Below are 12,005 nucleotides of genomic sequence, written 5' to 3'. Positions count from 1 at the left end.
CTCGATAATGGTAATCACGAGATTTTCATCATAAGTTCATTTCATCTATTTGTCATTAACATGAACATCCCGAGCTGAAACAAGGCACGTCTTCACAAATATTCTGACTACGTGTTCTACTTGATCAAAGTGTATTTTCGATTAACCTCTGTGGTCTCAGTATAAATACAAGAACAAACGACGTTTTCACATTACAAGTGGACTGAGTCTCCTCTGTGACACAACGGTATGTTTGTAAACACACACCGATAGAAACCGGGTTTGGATACTCTAGGTGACCAGAAGAAAAATAGCCCAATGTTTAGTTTGTGCGCAATTCCGAAAACAAAGCACAAACAAGTCGACTGAAAATGTTTAACAACATGCACTCAAGTAAGCTGTTCGTAAATATCGAAGTACACAGATTGTACCAAGTGTTAAGAACTCTGGGATTATCGAACATTCGATGTCGACCATCAGATCGAAAAATCTCAATTTACCAGGTTCTAACTGATCCTTCGTTTGTTGTTCATTCTGCACCACATATCTCAATCTATCAGGTTTTAACTGATTCTTAGCTGTTGTTCATCCTGTACTACATATCTCAATCTATCAGGTTCTAAATGATTCTTAGATGTTATTCATTCTGTACTACATATCTCAATCTATCAGGTTCTAACTGATCCTTCGTTGTTGTTCATTCTGCACCACATATCTCAATCTATCAGGTTCTAACTGATTCTTAGCTGTTGTTCATCCTGTACTACATATCTCAATCTATCAGGTTCTAAATGATTCTTAGCTGTTGTTCATCCTGTAAATCCTGTACTATATCTCAATCTATCAGGTTCTAACTGATTCTTAGTTGTTGTTCATTCTGTACTACATATCTCAATCTATCAGGTTCTAACTGATTTTAGCTGTTGTTCATCCTGTACTACATATCTCAATCTACCAGGTTCTAACTGATCCTTAGTTGTTGTTCATCCTGTACTATATATCTCAATCTACCAGGTTCTAACTGATCCTTACCTGTTTTTCATCCTGTACTACATATCTCAATCTACCAGGTTCTAACTGATTTTAGCTGTTATTCATTCTGTACTACATATTTCAATCTATCAGGTTCTAACTGATTTTAGCTGTTGTTCATTCCTGTACTACATATCTCAATCTATCAGGTTCTAAATGATTCTTAGTTGTTGTTCATCCTGTACTACATATCTCAATCTATCAGGTTCTAACTGATCCTTAGTTGTTGTTCATCCTGTACTACATATCTCAATCTACCAGGTTCTAACTGATCCTTAGTTGTTGTTCATCCTGTACTACATATCTCAATCTACCAGGTTCTAACTGATCCTTAGTTGTTGTTCATCCTGTACTACATATCTCAATCTACCAGGTTCTAACTGATCCTTAGTTGTTGTTCATCCTGTACTACATATCTCAATCTATCAGGTTCTAACTGATCCTTAGTTGTTGTTCATCCTGTACTACATATCTCAATCTACCAGGTTCTAACTGATCCTTAGTTGTTGTTCATCCTGTACTACATATCTCAATCTATCAGGTTCTAACTGATTCTTAGTTGTTGTTCATCCTGTACTACATATCTCAATCTATCAGGTTCTAACTGATTTTAGCTGTTGTTCATTCTGTACTACATATCTCAATCTATCAGGTTCTAACTGATCCTTAGCTGTTGTTCATCCTGTACTACATATCTCAATCTACCAGGTTCTAACTGATCCTTAGTTGTTGTTCATCCTGTACTACATATCTCAATCTACCAGGTTCTAACTGATCCTTACCTGTTTTTCATCCTGTACTACATATCTCAATCTATCAGGTTCTAACTGATTTTAGCTGTTGTTCATTCTGTGCTACATATCTCAATCTATCAGGTTCTAAATGATTCTTAGTTGTTATTCATTCTGTACTACATATCTCAATCTATCAGGTTCTAACTGATCCTTACCTGTTGTTCATCCTGTACTACATATCTCAATCTATCAGGTTCTAACTGATCCTTAGCTGTTGTTCATCCTGTACTACATATCTCAATCTACCAGGTTCTAACTAATCTGTACTACATATCTCAATCTACCAGGTTCTAACTGTTTACTTGTTCATCCTGTACTACATATCTCAATCTACCAGGTTCTAACTGATCCTTACTTGTTGTTCATCCTGTACTACATATCTCAATCTACCAGGTTCTAACTGATCCTTAGTTGTTGTTCATCCTGTACTACATATCTCAATCTATCAGGTTCTAACTGATCCTTAGTTGTTGTTCATCCTGTACTACATATCTCAATCTACCAGGTTCTAACTGATTCTTAGTTGTTGTTCATCCTGTACTACATATCTCAATCTATCAGGTTCTAACTGATTCTTAGCTGTTGTTCATTCTGTACTACATATCTCAATCTATCAGGTTCTAACTGATTTTAGCTGTTGTTCATTCTGTACTACATATCTCAATCTATCAGGTTCTAACTGATCCTTAGTTGTTGTTCATCCTGTACTACATATCTCAATCTACCAGGTTCTAACTGATCCTTAGTTGTTGTTCATCCTGTACTACATATCTCAATCTATCAGGTTCTAACTGATCCTTAGTTGTTGTTCATCCTGTACTACATATCTCAATCTACCAGGTTCTAACTGATCCTTACCTGTTTTTCATCCTGTACTACATATCTCAATCTATCAGGTTCTAACTGATTTTTAGTTGTTGTTCATTCTGTGCTACATATCTCAATCTATCAGGTTCTAAATGATTCTTAGTTGTTATTCATTCTGTACTACATATCTCAATCTATCAGGTTCTAACTGATCCTTACTTGTTGTTCATCCTGTACTACATATCTCAATCTATCAGGTTCTAACTGATCCTTAGCTGTTGTTCATCCTGTACTACATATCTCAATCTACCAGGTTCTAACTGATCCTTAGCTGTTGTTCATCCTGTACTACATATCTCAATCTACCAGGTTCTAACTGATCCTTAGTTGTTGTTCATCCTGTACTACATATCTCAATCTACCAGGTTCTAACTGATCCTTAGTTGTTGTTCATCCTGTACTACATATCTCAATCTATCAGGTTCTAACTGATTCTTAGTTGTTGTTCATCCTGTACTACATATCTCAATCTATCAGGTTCTAACTGATCCTTAGCTGTTGTTCATCCTGTACTACATATCTCAATCTATCAGGTTCTAACTGATCCTTACCTGTTGTTCATCCTGTACTACATATCTCAATCTACCAGGTTCTAACTGATCCTTAGTTGTTGTTCATCCTGTACTACATATCTCAATCTATCAGGTTCTAACTGATCCTTAGTTGTTGTTCATCCTGTACTACATATCTCAATCTACCAGGTTCTAACTGATCCTTAGTTGTTGTTCATCCTGTACTACATATCTCAATCTACCAGGTTCTAACTGATCCTTACCTGTGTTTTCATCCTGTACTACATATCTCAATCTATCAGGTTCTAACTGATTCTTAGCTGTTGTTCATTCTGTACTACATATCTCAATCTATCAGGTTCTAACTGATCCTTACCTGTTGTTCATCCTGTACTACATATCTCAATCTATCAGGTTCTAACTGATACATATTCAATCTATCAGTTGTTGTTCATCCTGTACTACATATCTCAATCTACCAGGTTCTAACTGATCCTTAGTTGTTGTTCATCCTGTACTACATATCTCAATCTATCAGGTTCTAACTGATCCTTACCTCTTTTTCATCCTGTACTACATATCTCAATCTATCAGGTTCTAAATGATTCTTAGCTGTTGTTCATTCTATGCTACATATCTCAATCTATCAGGTTCTAACTGATCCTTACCTGTTTTTCATCCTGTACCACATATCTCAATCTATCAGGTTCTAACTGATCCTTTGTTGTTGTTCATCCTGTACTACATATCTCATTCTACCACGTTCTAACTTATCCTTACTTGTTGTTTATCCTGTACTACCCATCTCAATCTACCAGGTTCTAACTGATCCTTAGTTTTTCATTCATGGTAGCAACACCTTATTTTGTCTCCATATTCACGCAATGTATAACAAAATGTGTGTTTGTAGGACCGACTCTTATAAATAAAACATGTGAATTTATAGATGGCACGTGACTGATCATTTTTAGGAATTAAGTCTTTGGTTAATAATAAAAAAACATACATGTCCATCCATGTTAATAAATATGTAATGAAACGAAGAACTTATGTAGGAGATGTAAAACGATGAACAGGTAGTTATGGAAACCAATACTGATTGTGAAGTTAACGGGATTTTAACAGATATGTCATGAAAAGTAATTTATGCAGAAAGAGGCATCAGATGAAGAGGTGGGGGTAGGTGGGGCCGCGCCTTTTCAAATGAAGCTCGTTTGGTATTTACATTTTATAAATAGATGAAAACAGACATCCAACTCTATCCAATAAAAATTACCCATTAACAGAAAAGTTCGGTGTAGTTGAAAAAACTGCATAATATAATTGATGAATTACCTTTCCCCCCACTTAGCAGCAAAATTCGATATTAAAAATGAACTATACTTTTTATAAAACCCAAGACCAACACCTCTAATGATAGTCAAGGGTTTCTATGCGCTATCAGTATGCCCTGACAATCATCAGAAAGACTTCCAAATTTTTGTTTGTAATTGTTTGTAGTTAAACACAAAACTGCACAATGAGCTATCTGTGCTCTGCCCACCACGAGTATCGTAATCCGGTTTCAAGTTTCGCAGACATTCCACTATGTTACCGGGAGATGGATCTCTGAGTGTCGACAGAAATTCCCCTATACTCTGAAAACAGAATACTAGTAAATAGAAGAAGGAAACAAATTATCTGGATTTTACATCGAATTAGATCAAATGTATTCCAGATATTGTCACATTTACAAGCCCTTACTAGCTGCTGTAACGCAGCCTAATAATAGGTGTAATTAAATGTTAACACGTGAGGCAGTAAAGTAAAGGTTGGTCCGAAGGACTGTGACGTCATACATGATCAGAATATTGGAACAAGCTGTATACATACATGTCGATGTTGTCATTCGGAGTAAAGAAGACAACCATCAACTGTTCAACAAGAAACTGTGTGATTAAACCATATCTTATTAAGTTGGTTAATAAATTTTCAGAATTTAAATGGGACGATGATTCAATGTGATATGTTACAAAGAACGTTATCGTGTTTATATAAAAATTAAGTCCACATATGAAGTTTGAAAGAAAAGTATTAAAGTACTTTTGTTGTAAGGTTATGTTTTAGTGTGTAGTTAATAAGTAAATACATAAGTACTTGTGTAGGGTTAAGTATCAGTTTATGGTTAAGTTAAGTGGTAATAAAAGTGCTTTTGTAAGTATTTGGTATTTTCAATTTTGATGACATCTTTTGCAATACATGGGTGAAAGAACTAGGACAGATCCCCAAAACTTTAGCCATAGCTATCACTGGCTTGTAAATGATTACTAGATGAAAGATAGCCAGACAGTAGTAACCGCTGTGTGTACAGTTATGTGCCCGGCATGGCCGAGCGCGTTAGGCGTGCGACTCGTAATACAAGGGTCACGAGCTCGCATCCCAGTTGCGCTAAACATGCTCGCCCTTTCAGTCGTGGGGGCATTATAATGTGACGGTCAATCCCACTATTCGTTGGTAAAAGAGTAGCCCAAGGGTTGGCGGTGGGTAGTGATGACTAGCTGCCTTCCCTCTAGTCTTACACTGCAAAATTAAGGACAGCTAAGGTTTCTCCTCCTGGTTGGGGGTTGTGCGGTGGGCTAACAATCTACTCACTTAAAAAACCAGCCTGCTAATGAATTCGCAAGAAATTGCGGCCCTGTGTTCCTTTATGGAATCGAGAGGCATCAATAATAAAATTCAGTTACTCTTAACCGAATATTGGGATTGTATGTTTCTATCAAAACGTATCACAATTGGAGTTTTCAGCATTCAGTAGTATATCGTGACACGAATCTTGGATCTTCCAACACCTTCTGTGTTGAATTACAAGATTCAACTTTATTGTCTCTTTCTCGACGCGAACAGAAGGGACTAAGTCCGACTCACTTCTATAAAAATTCGGCTTTCTTAAAAGATGCATTGTAAACACAAACCGAAGGAGACAAAAAATAATAACTTATTGTATTAATGAACAAAGTTAAATTATTTTTAACAATGAATATAAACTTTGTAAACAAAAATTGTTTTGAGAAAAAAAGGTTAGTAAAATGGACAATTTTAATAATGTACAGTTAACAAAAATTTGATTATGAAGTAACTGTTTGTTTGTTTTGGAATTTCGCACAAAGCTACTCGAGAGCTATCTGTGCTAGCCGTCTCAATTTAGTAGTGTAAGACTAGAGGGAAGGCAGCTAGTCATCACCACTCACCGCCAACTCTTGGGCTACTCTTTTACCAACGAATAGTATGATTGACCGTAACATTATAACGCACCCATGGATGAAAGGGCGAGCATGTTTGGTACGACGGGGATTCGAACCCGCAATCCTCAGATTACGAGACGCACGCTTTAACACGCTTGGCCATGCCAGGCCCTCTATTCTTTCACTGCTGAATTACGGACGGCTAGCATAGATAGCCCTTGTGTAACTTAAAGCCAAATTTAAAACAAACTCCACCAAAACATGCTCACCCTTTATGATGTGTGTGTGGGGAGGGAGAACATTGTTAGGGTCAATCTCACTATTCGTTTGTGAAAGAGTGGTTAGTGGATGGTGATGACTAGGTACCTCTATTCTTTCACTGCTGAATTACATACGACTAGCGTTGATAGCCCTCGTGTAGCTTCAGCCCAATGTAAATCAAAGCAACAGTATCTTCAGACAAATCTGATAATCTAACGACTTTTGAACATTTCGGTTTGGTTCTTTTAAGTGTAGAAACTTTGGATTCACGTTTCGAAGAATGCATTCTGAAAAAAAGCAAATTTCAAGGTTGATGATTAATGGTATAACTATATTGAAGATGAAGAAATAGATTCATACAACAGAAGGGAACAGAGATAAAGTTTTCAATATTTTACAGATTCAGTATTTAAAGCAAAAAAATAAAAAATCTTGATGATGAGAAACCTACTTCAGATAAAAATATCAGAATGGCTGGTATGGGTACTAACACTTTTACTGAGAAGGAGAGAAAACATTTCGACCTTGCAAGATCATCTTCAGGTGAAGAAAGAGAGAGTTCGCAAGTGGCCGTTGCTGGACATATGTCTCAGGGACGATGGTATAAACCAGTGGTGCACAAACGTTTAGAGTCAGGGGCCACAAAAAGACTTCTCGTAACCGTTGGGGGCCACAAAAAGTGAAGATTAAAATCGTCCCACAGTTGTTTCACACAAGATGGACATCACATTTAAGAACACACAAATGACGATTACATTAAAGTGTTTGCACATTATTCTGAGAAATGTTACAATACGTCAACTGTCACAAAGTCAATGCGATGGATGGTGCTGCATGTCATCTACGAACTTAGAAATGTCCAGCTTGATGCTTGACGTTGAAAGACGCAAGATTGCTTCCAGATGATTATCAGTCAGCTGATTGCGAGTGTTGTTTTATTCAGTTTCATATAAGAGAAAGCCTGTTCACAGGTGGTGTGGACAAGTGCGTTCTTTTTTAGATTAGCAAATTATCAGGCAACGTTTTGTAGAAGTCAAGCAAACTGTTTTCTCGGTAAATAGCACGCAGTTCATCAGATGCTTCGAGATCAGTAAGTTCAAGCTGATATTCTGCTGAAAAGTCATCCACTGACACACTGAACGGATCAGCAAAAAGTTTCATCAACAATCTGCATTGGTCAAAGTCGTGAGTGAAACCGTGAGTTGAAGGATTGGATCAAAGTATCTAGCTTCCCAACATAAACCTGTGTGTCAATGTCCTGATTCTTCTTGTGTTTTGACTGAAAAGTGGAAAAGTGCACGAAGTTGCCTGATGTTGTTTGCTGCCAGAATAACTGCAACTTTGTCCTGAAAGCTGAGGCGTAATTTGCAAGCTGACAGACAAGCTGATTTTGCCTTGCAACTTCAAATTCAGATCATTCAAGTGTTGTGTCATGTCGACCAGAAAGGTCAAATCAGCTTACCATGTTGGATTAATCAACTCCAATAATCTTCTGAGCATCTTCCCTCGACTCAGCCAGCGTACTTCACAGTGATACACAAGGTCACCATAGTCTTAATCAATTTTTTCAAGAAGACTTTGAAACTGACTGTGATTGAGCCCTCGTGATTTGATGAATTTAATGGTTTTCGTCACAAACGCCATCAGTGCCTGAAAACGAAGTTCTTTAATGCACAGGTTCTGTTGGTGAATAATGCAGTGCAACTTCACCAACTATTTGTTCTGCTTTCCTCAATGCTTCATCAACAGTGCTACCAGCCCGCTACTTTCTCCGGTCATGGCTGGTGCTCCATCAGTTGTCACACTTACCAGTTTCGTGAAATCCAATGAAACACTACTATACTACTGTCTCCTCGAACAGAGCAGACCCAGTTGTCTGACCCTTCATGGAACCATGCTGATTTGTTCCTCTGTGATATCAAACGATTACGACACACCATGAAAAAAACTAGTAGCTGTGCTGTTGAACTGATGTCAGTCGACTCGTCTGCTGCTAAAGAGAAGTAGACAAAGTTGGCTGCTTTATTTGAAAGCGGTCTTGTCACATCTGCTGAGAGGTGTGAAATTCTTCACTGAACTGTCGTACGATTCAAAGCCACCATCTGTAGCTTGCGGACTGCTTCCGGACACAACTTTTCCGATACAGTAATCATGCATTGCTTGACAAAATAACCATCAATGAACGGTTGGCCAGATTTTGCTATCATCAACGAAATATCGTAACTGACCTCACATGCTGCACCTAAATCTGCTGACTGCTTTGAGAAAACGTTCTGCGACTGCTGCAGAGATTCTATTCGAGCTGTTCGTTCATCAGTAACTACGTTGTGGAAATCTTTATGCTTCGACTCATAATGACACTTTATATTGAATACCTTCGCCACTGCTACTGTTGAATGACACAGCAGACAAATCACGTTCTTCTGTTCTTAAAGAAAACAGTACTGTGCAGTACAATCATTATGAAACTGCCGGTTTTCGTCATCAACTTTTCTTTTACGATTAGCTACCATTTTGTGACGAAATAATATCAAAATAGGGCTCGTAAGTAAATCTCGAAGAACAATTGGAACGCGTGAGATTTTGTAATTAAGGAAATATTACGTCATTAAGCCAAAGATTAAATGCCTATGCATTAACGAGATTTTCTTATTAAATTTTCTTTATTGCTCGACAAAATATGGACCCATCAAGTGCCTAATTTAATGCATATTCTTCTATAGCGCTTAATCTTCGCGAACTCTAAGTGCGCGAACTCTCTATGTTTGAGTTTCCTGTTGGACATCGCGGGCCTGATTTTGTGCACCACTGACATAAACAGATACGGAAAGTTATTTACCCGTTGATAAAATAAAACGTGGTTATTTTGCTGTCGAAACAAGGGCAAACTGCTATCTGCAGTGTCGTGCACAGAAACAACAAAACCACAAGAAGGTCTTTCCCGAATTTTAGTTAAGCTATAGCTAGCAGAAAGGCCGAATTTACACCCTGAACTGGTCTCGCGGGCAGATTGAAATTTTTACTATGTGACTAAGTATCTGGAATGTATTGCTCGTGCTAACTAGACACTGCTAGACAGATCACAGCCAAAAGGAACTTGCTTGATCGATGTTCATAGGTGTCCGCGACACACGCTTCAAAACTCCAGTCGTAATGTTTGTCTGTTCATTCTGTCATTGTTAATTTGTTATGTTACTTAATAGCATTACATACAAAGTAAGTTTTATATGTGTAAAAACGGCTCGTTTGGGTTGAGAAAATATTTTACGTAGAGGAGCGAACAACGTGGTCAGCTTCCGGTCAGTTACCTCTTTCTTTCTTTGTGAACCTGACGATGACCGAAGAAGGTCGAAACGTTGTTCGCTCCTCGACGTAAAATATTTTCTCAACCCAAACAAGCCGTTTATACATATATATTTCTCTACAAGTGGGTTTTCTCGATATCATTAAAGTAAGTTTTACTTTGCAGGTAACATGTTTATCAAACAAATGAAGACAACATGTACTACTCAATGTTCCTCTTTATTGAATCACTAAATGTCAACACAAATATATATTATGTACACTGAAAGTTTGTCACATTTCATACAGATACATAAGTCGTATCGATACACTCCTCTCGAGTTCTTCATGGTAAGTACTGGCATGTTACTCTGTTATCGACGCATTTGTAATATTTAGTGTTTGAATTAATTTAATACAGAAACAGACAAGGAAAGTTATTCAACCATTGATGAAATAAAACATGATTATTTTACTGTCAAAACAAGGGCAAACTGCTATCTGCAGTGCCGTATATGGAACCGTCATAAACCACAAGAAGGTCTTCCCTCCAATTTTAGCTAACCTATAGCCAGGAGAAAAGCCGAATTTACACCCTGACAGGCAAACCGTAGTTTTCACTTGGGGCACTCAACCGTGCGACTAAGCATTACTAGTACATCTGTACAACATACATGCCTGATTGACAACTTTACGTAAGCATGTGTAAAACATACATATCGTGTTAACTACTTTACTGTTACCACTCAACAGCATACATTCCTGGTTTACTACTTTATTAATAGCTTTGAACAACACACATTCCTGGTTTACTACTTTATTAATAGCTTTGAACAACATACAGTCCTGGTTTTCTACTGTATTAATAGCTTTGAACAACATACATTCCTGGTTGACTATTTTATTAATAGCTTTGAACAACATTCCTGGTTGACTATTCCTTAATAGCTTTACAACATACTTCCTGGTTTACTATTTGTTAATAGCTTTGAACAACACACATTCCTGGTTGACTATTTTACTGATACATCTGAATAATATACAAATTTAAATGAAAATAACAATTATAAATCTGTACGAACAGTTTTACTCAGATATACTATAGACTTTATAATTTTGTAAGATTTATTGAGTGTAAGTCACAGAGATGTGATGAACCAATCGAGACTTTCATGTTTGTTTATATGTAAAGTCTGACGAGATTCTACATTATACAATTTACCTGTTGTTTTAACCCTTAATTCCATAGCCTATGGACGTATTTTTAACAATACAAAATTTACCTATTATTTTGAGCTTCTAAACCCAAATCCTATTATTGTATTTGTTAAGTAATTCTCATTTCTTGACATACTAAATTCTCAAGCTTGGTTTTCGTACAATTTTTTAGTGGTTTACTTTTTACAGACTTTTTTATCTTACCCTCTTTTGATGCTACAGAATTCGATCTCAACAACAGTCAATGAAAACCGACTTTGAAAGTAGCTGTAGACAATATTTGATTGGACAGAGAACATTATTTACTACGTGTTTTATACATACTGTGAACCGTGGTGTCTGTCCATCAGTTCATCTGTCGTCTGTTTATGACGGCTTCACTTCTCATGTTGAGTGTGAAAAGATACGGATGAAGTCAAAGTTCAACATTAACTTTTTTAAACAACAGTAGAACAGGTATGAATAATGTTGACAACAAACAGGATATTCTACACTAACTTGTTATGAATTAATAACACTATTTATCAAATGTAAACATAACGGTTTGTTATTGTTAAATTGTTCTTAGCAGAACACTCACTATACAAACATGGAACATCAAACACAGAAAACCAAAACTCGTGTAACACACTTACTCTAGAGTATCACACAGTCTTACAATTTGTCTTCAATCACTGCTACACGAGGGCTATTTGCGCTAGTCGTCCCTAATGTAGCAGAAAGACCAGATGGAATGCAAATAGTCATCGCTACCCACCGCCAAGTCTTGGGATTGACTATCACATTATGCCCATTCATTGACATGGATAAAAGGTCGATCATGTTTGGTGTGGCGTGGA

The sequence above is a fragment of the Tachypleus tridentatus genome, chromosome 1 (genome assembly GCF_004210375.1).
Source record: "Tachypleus tridentatus isolate NWPU-2018 chromosome 1, ASM421037v1, whole genome shotgun sequence".
Lineage (NCBI taxonomy): Eukaryota > Metazoa > Arthropoda > Merostomata > Xiphosura > Limulidae > Tachypleus > Tachypleus tridentatus.
This window is presented reverse-complemented; position numbering follows the sequence as displayed.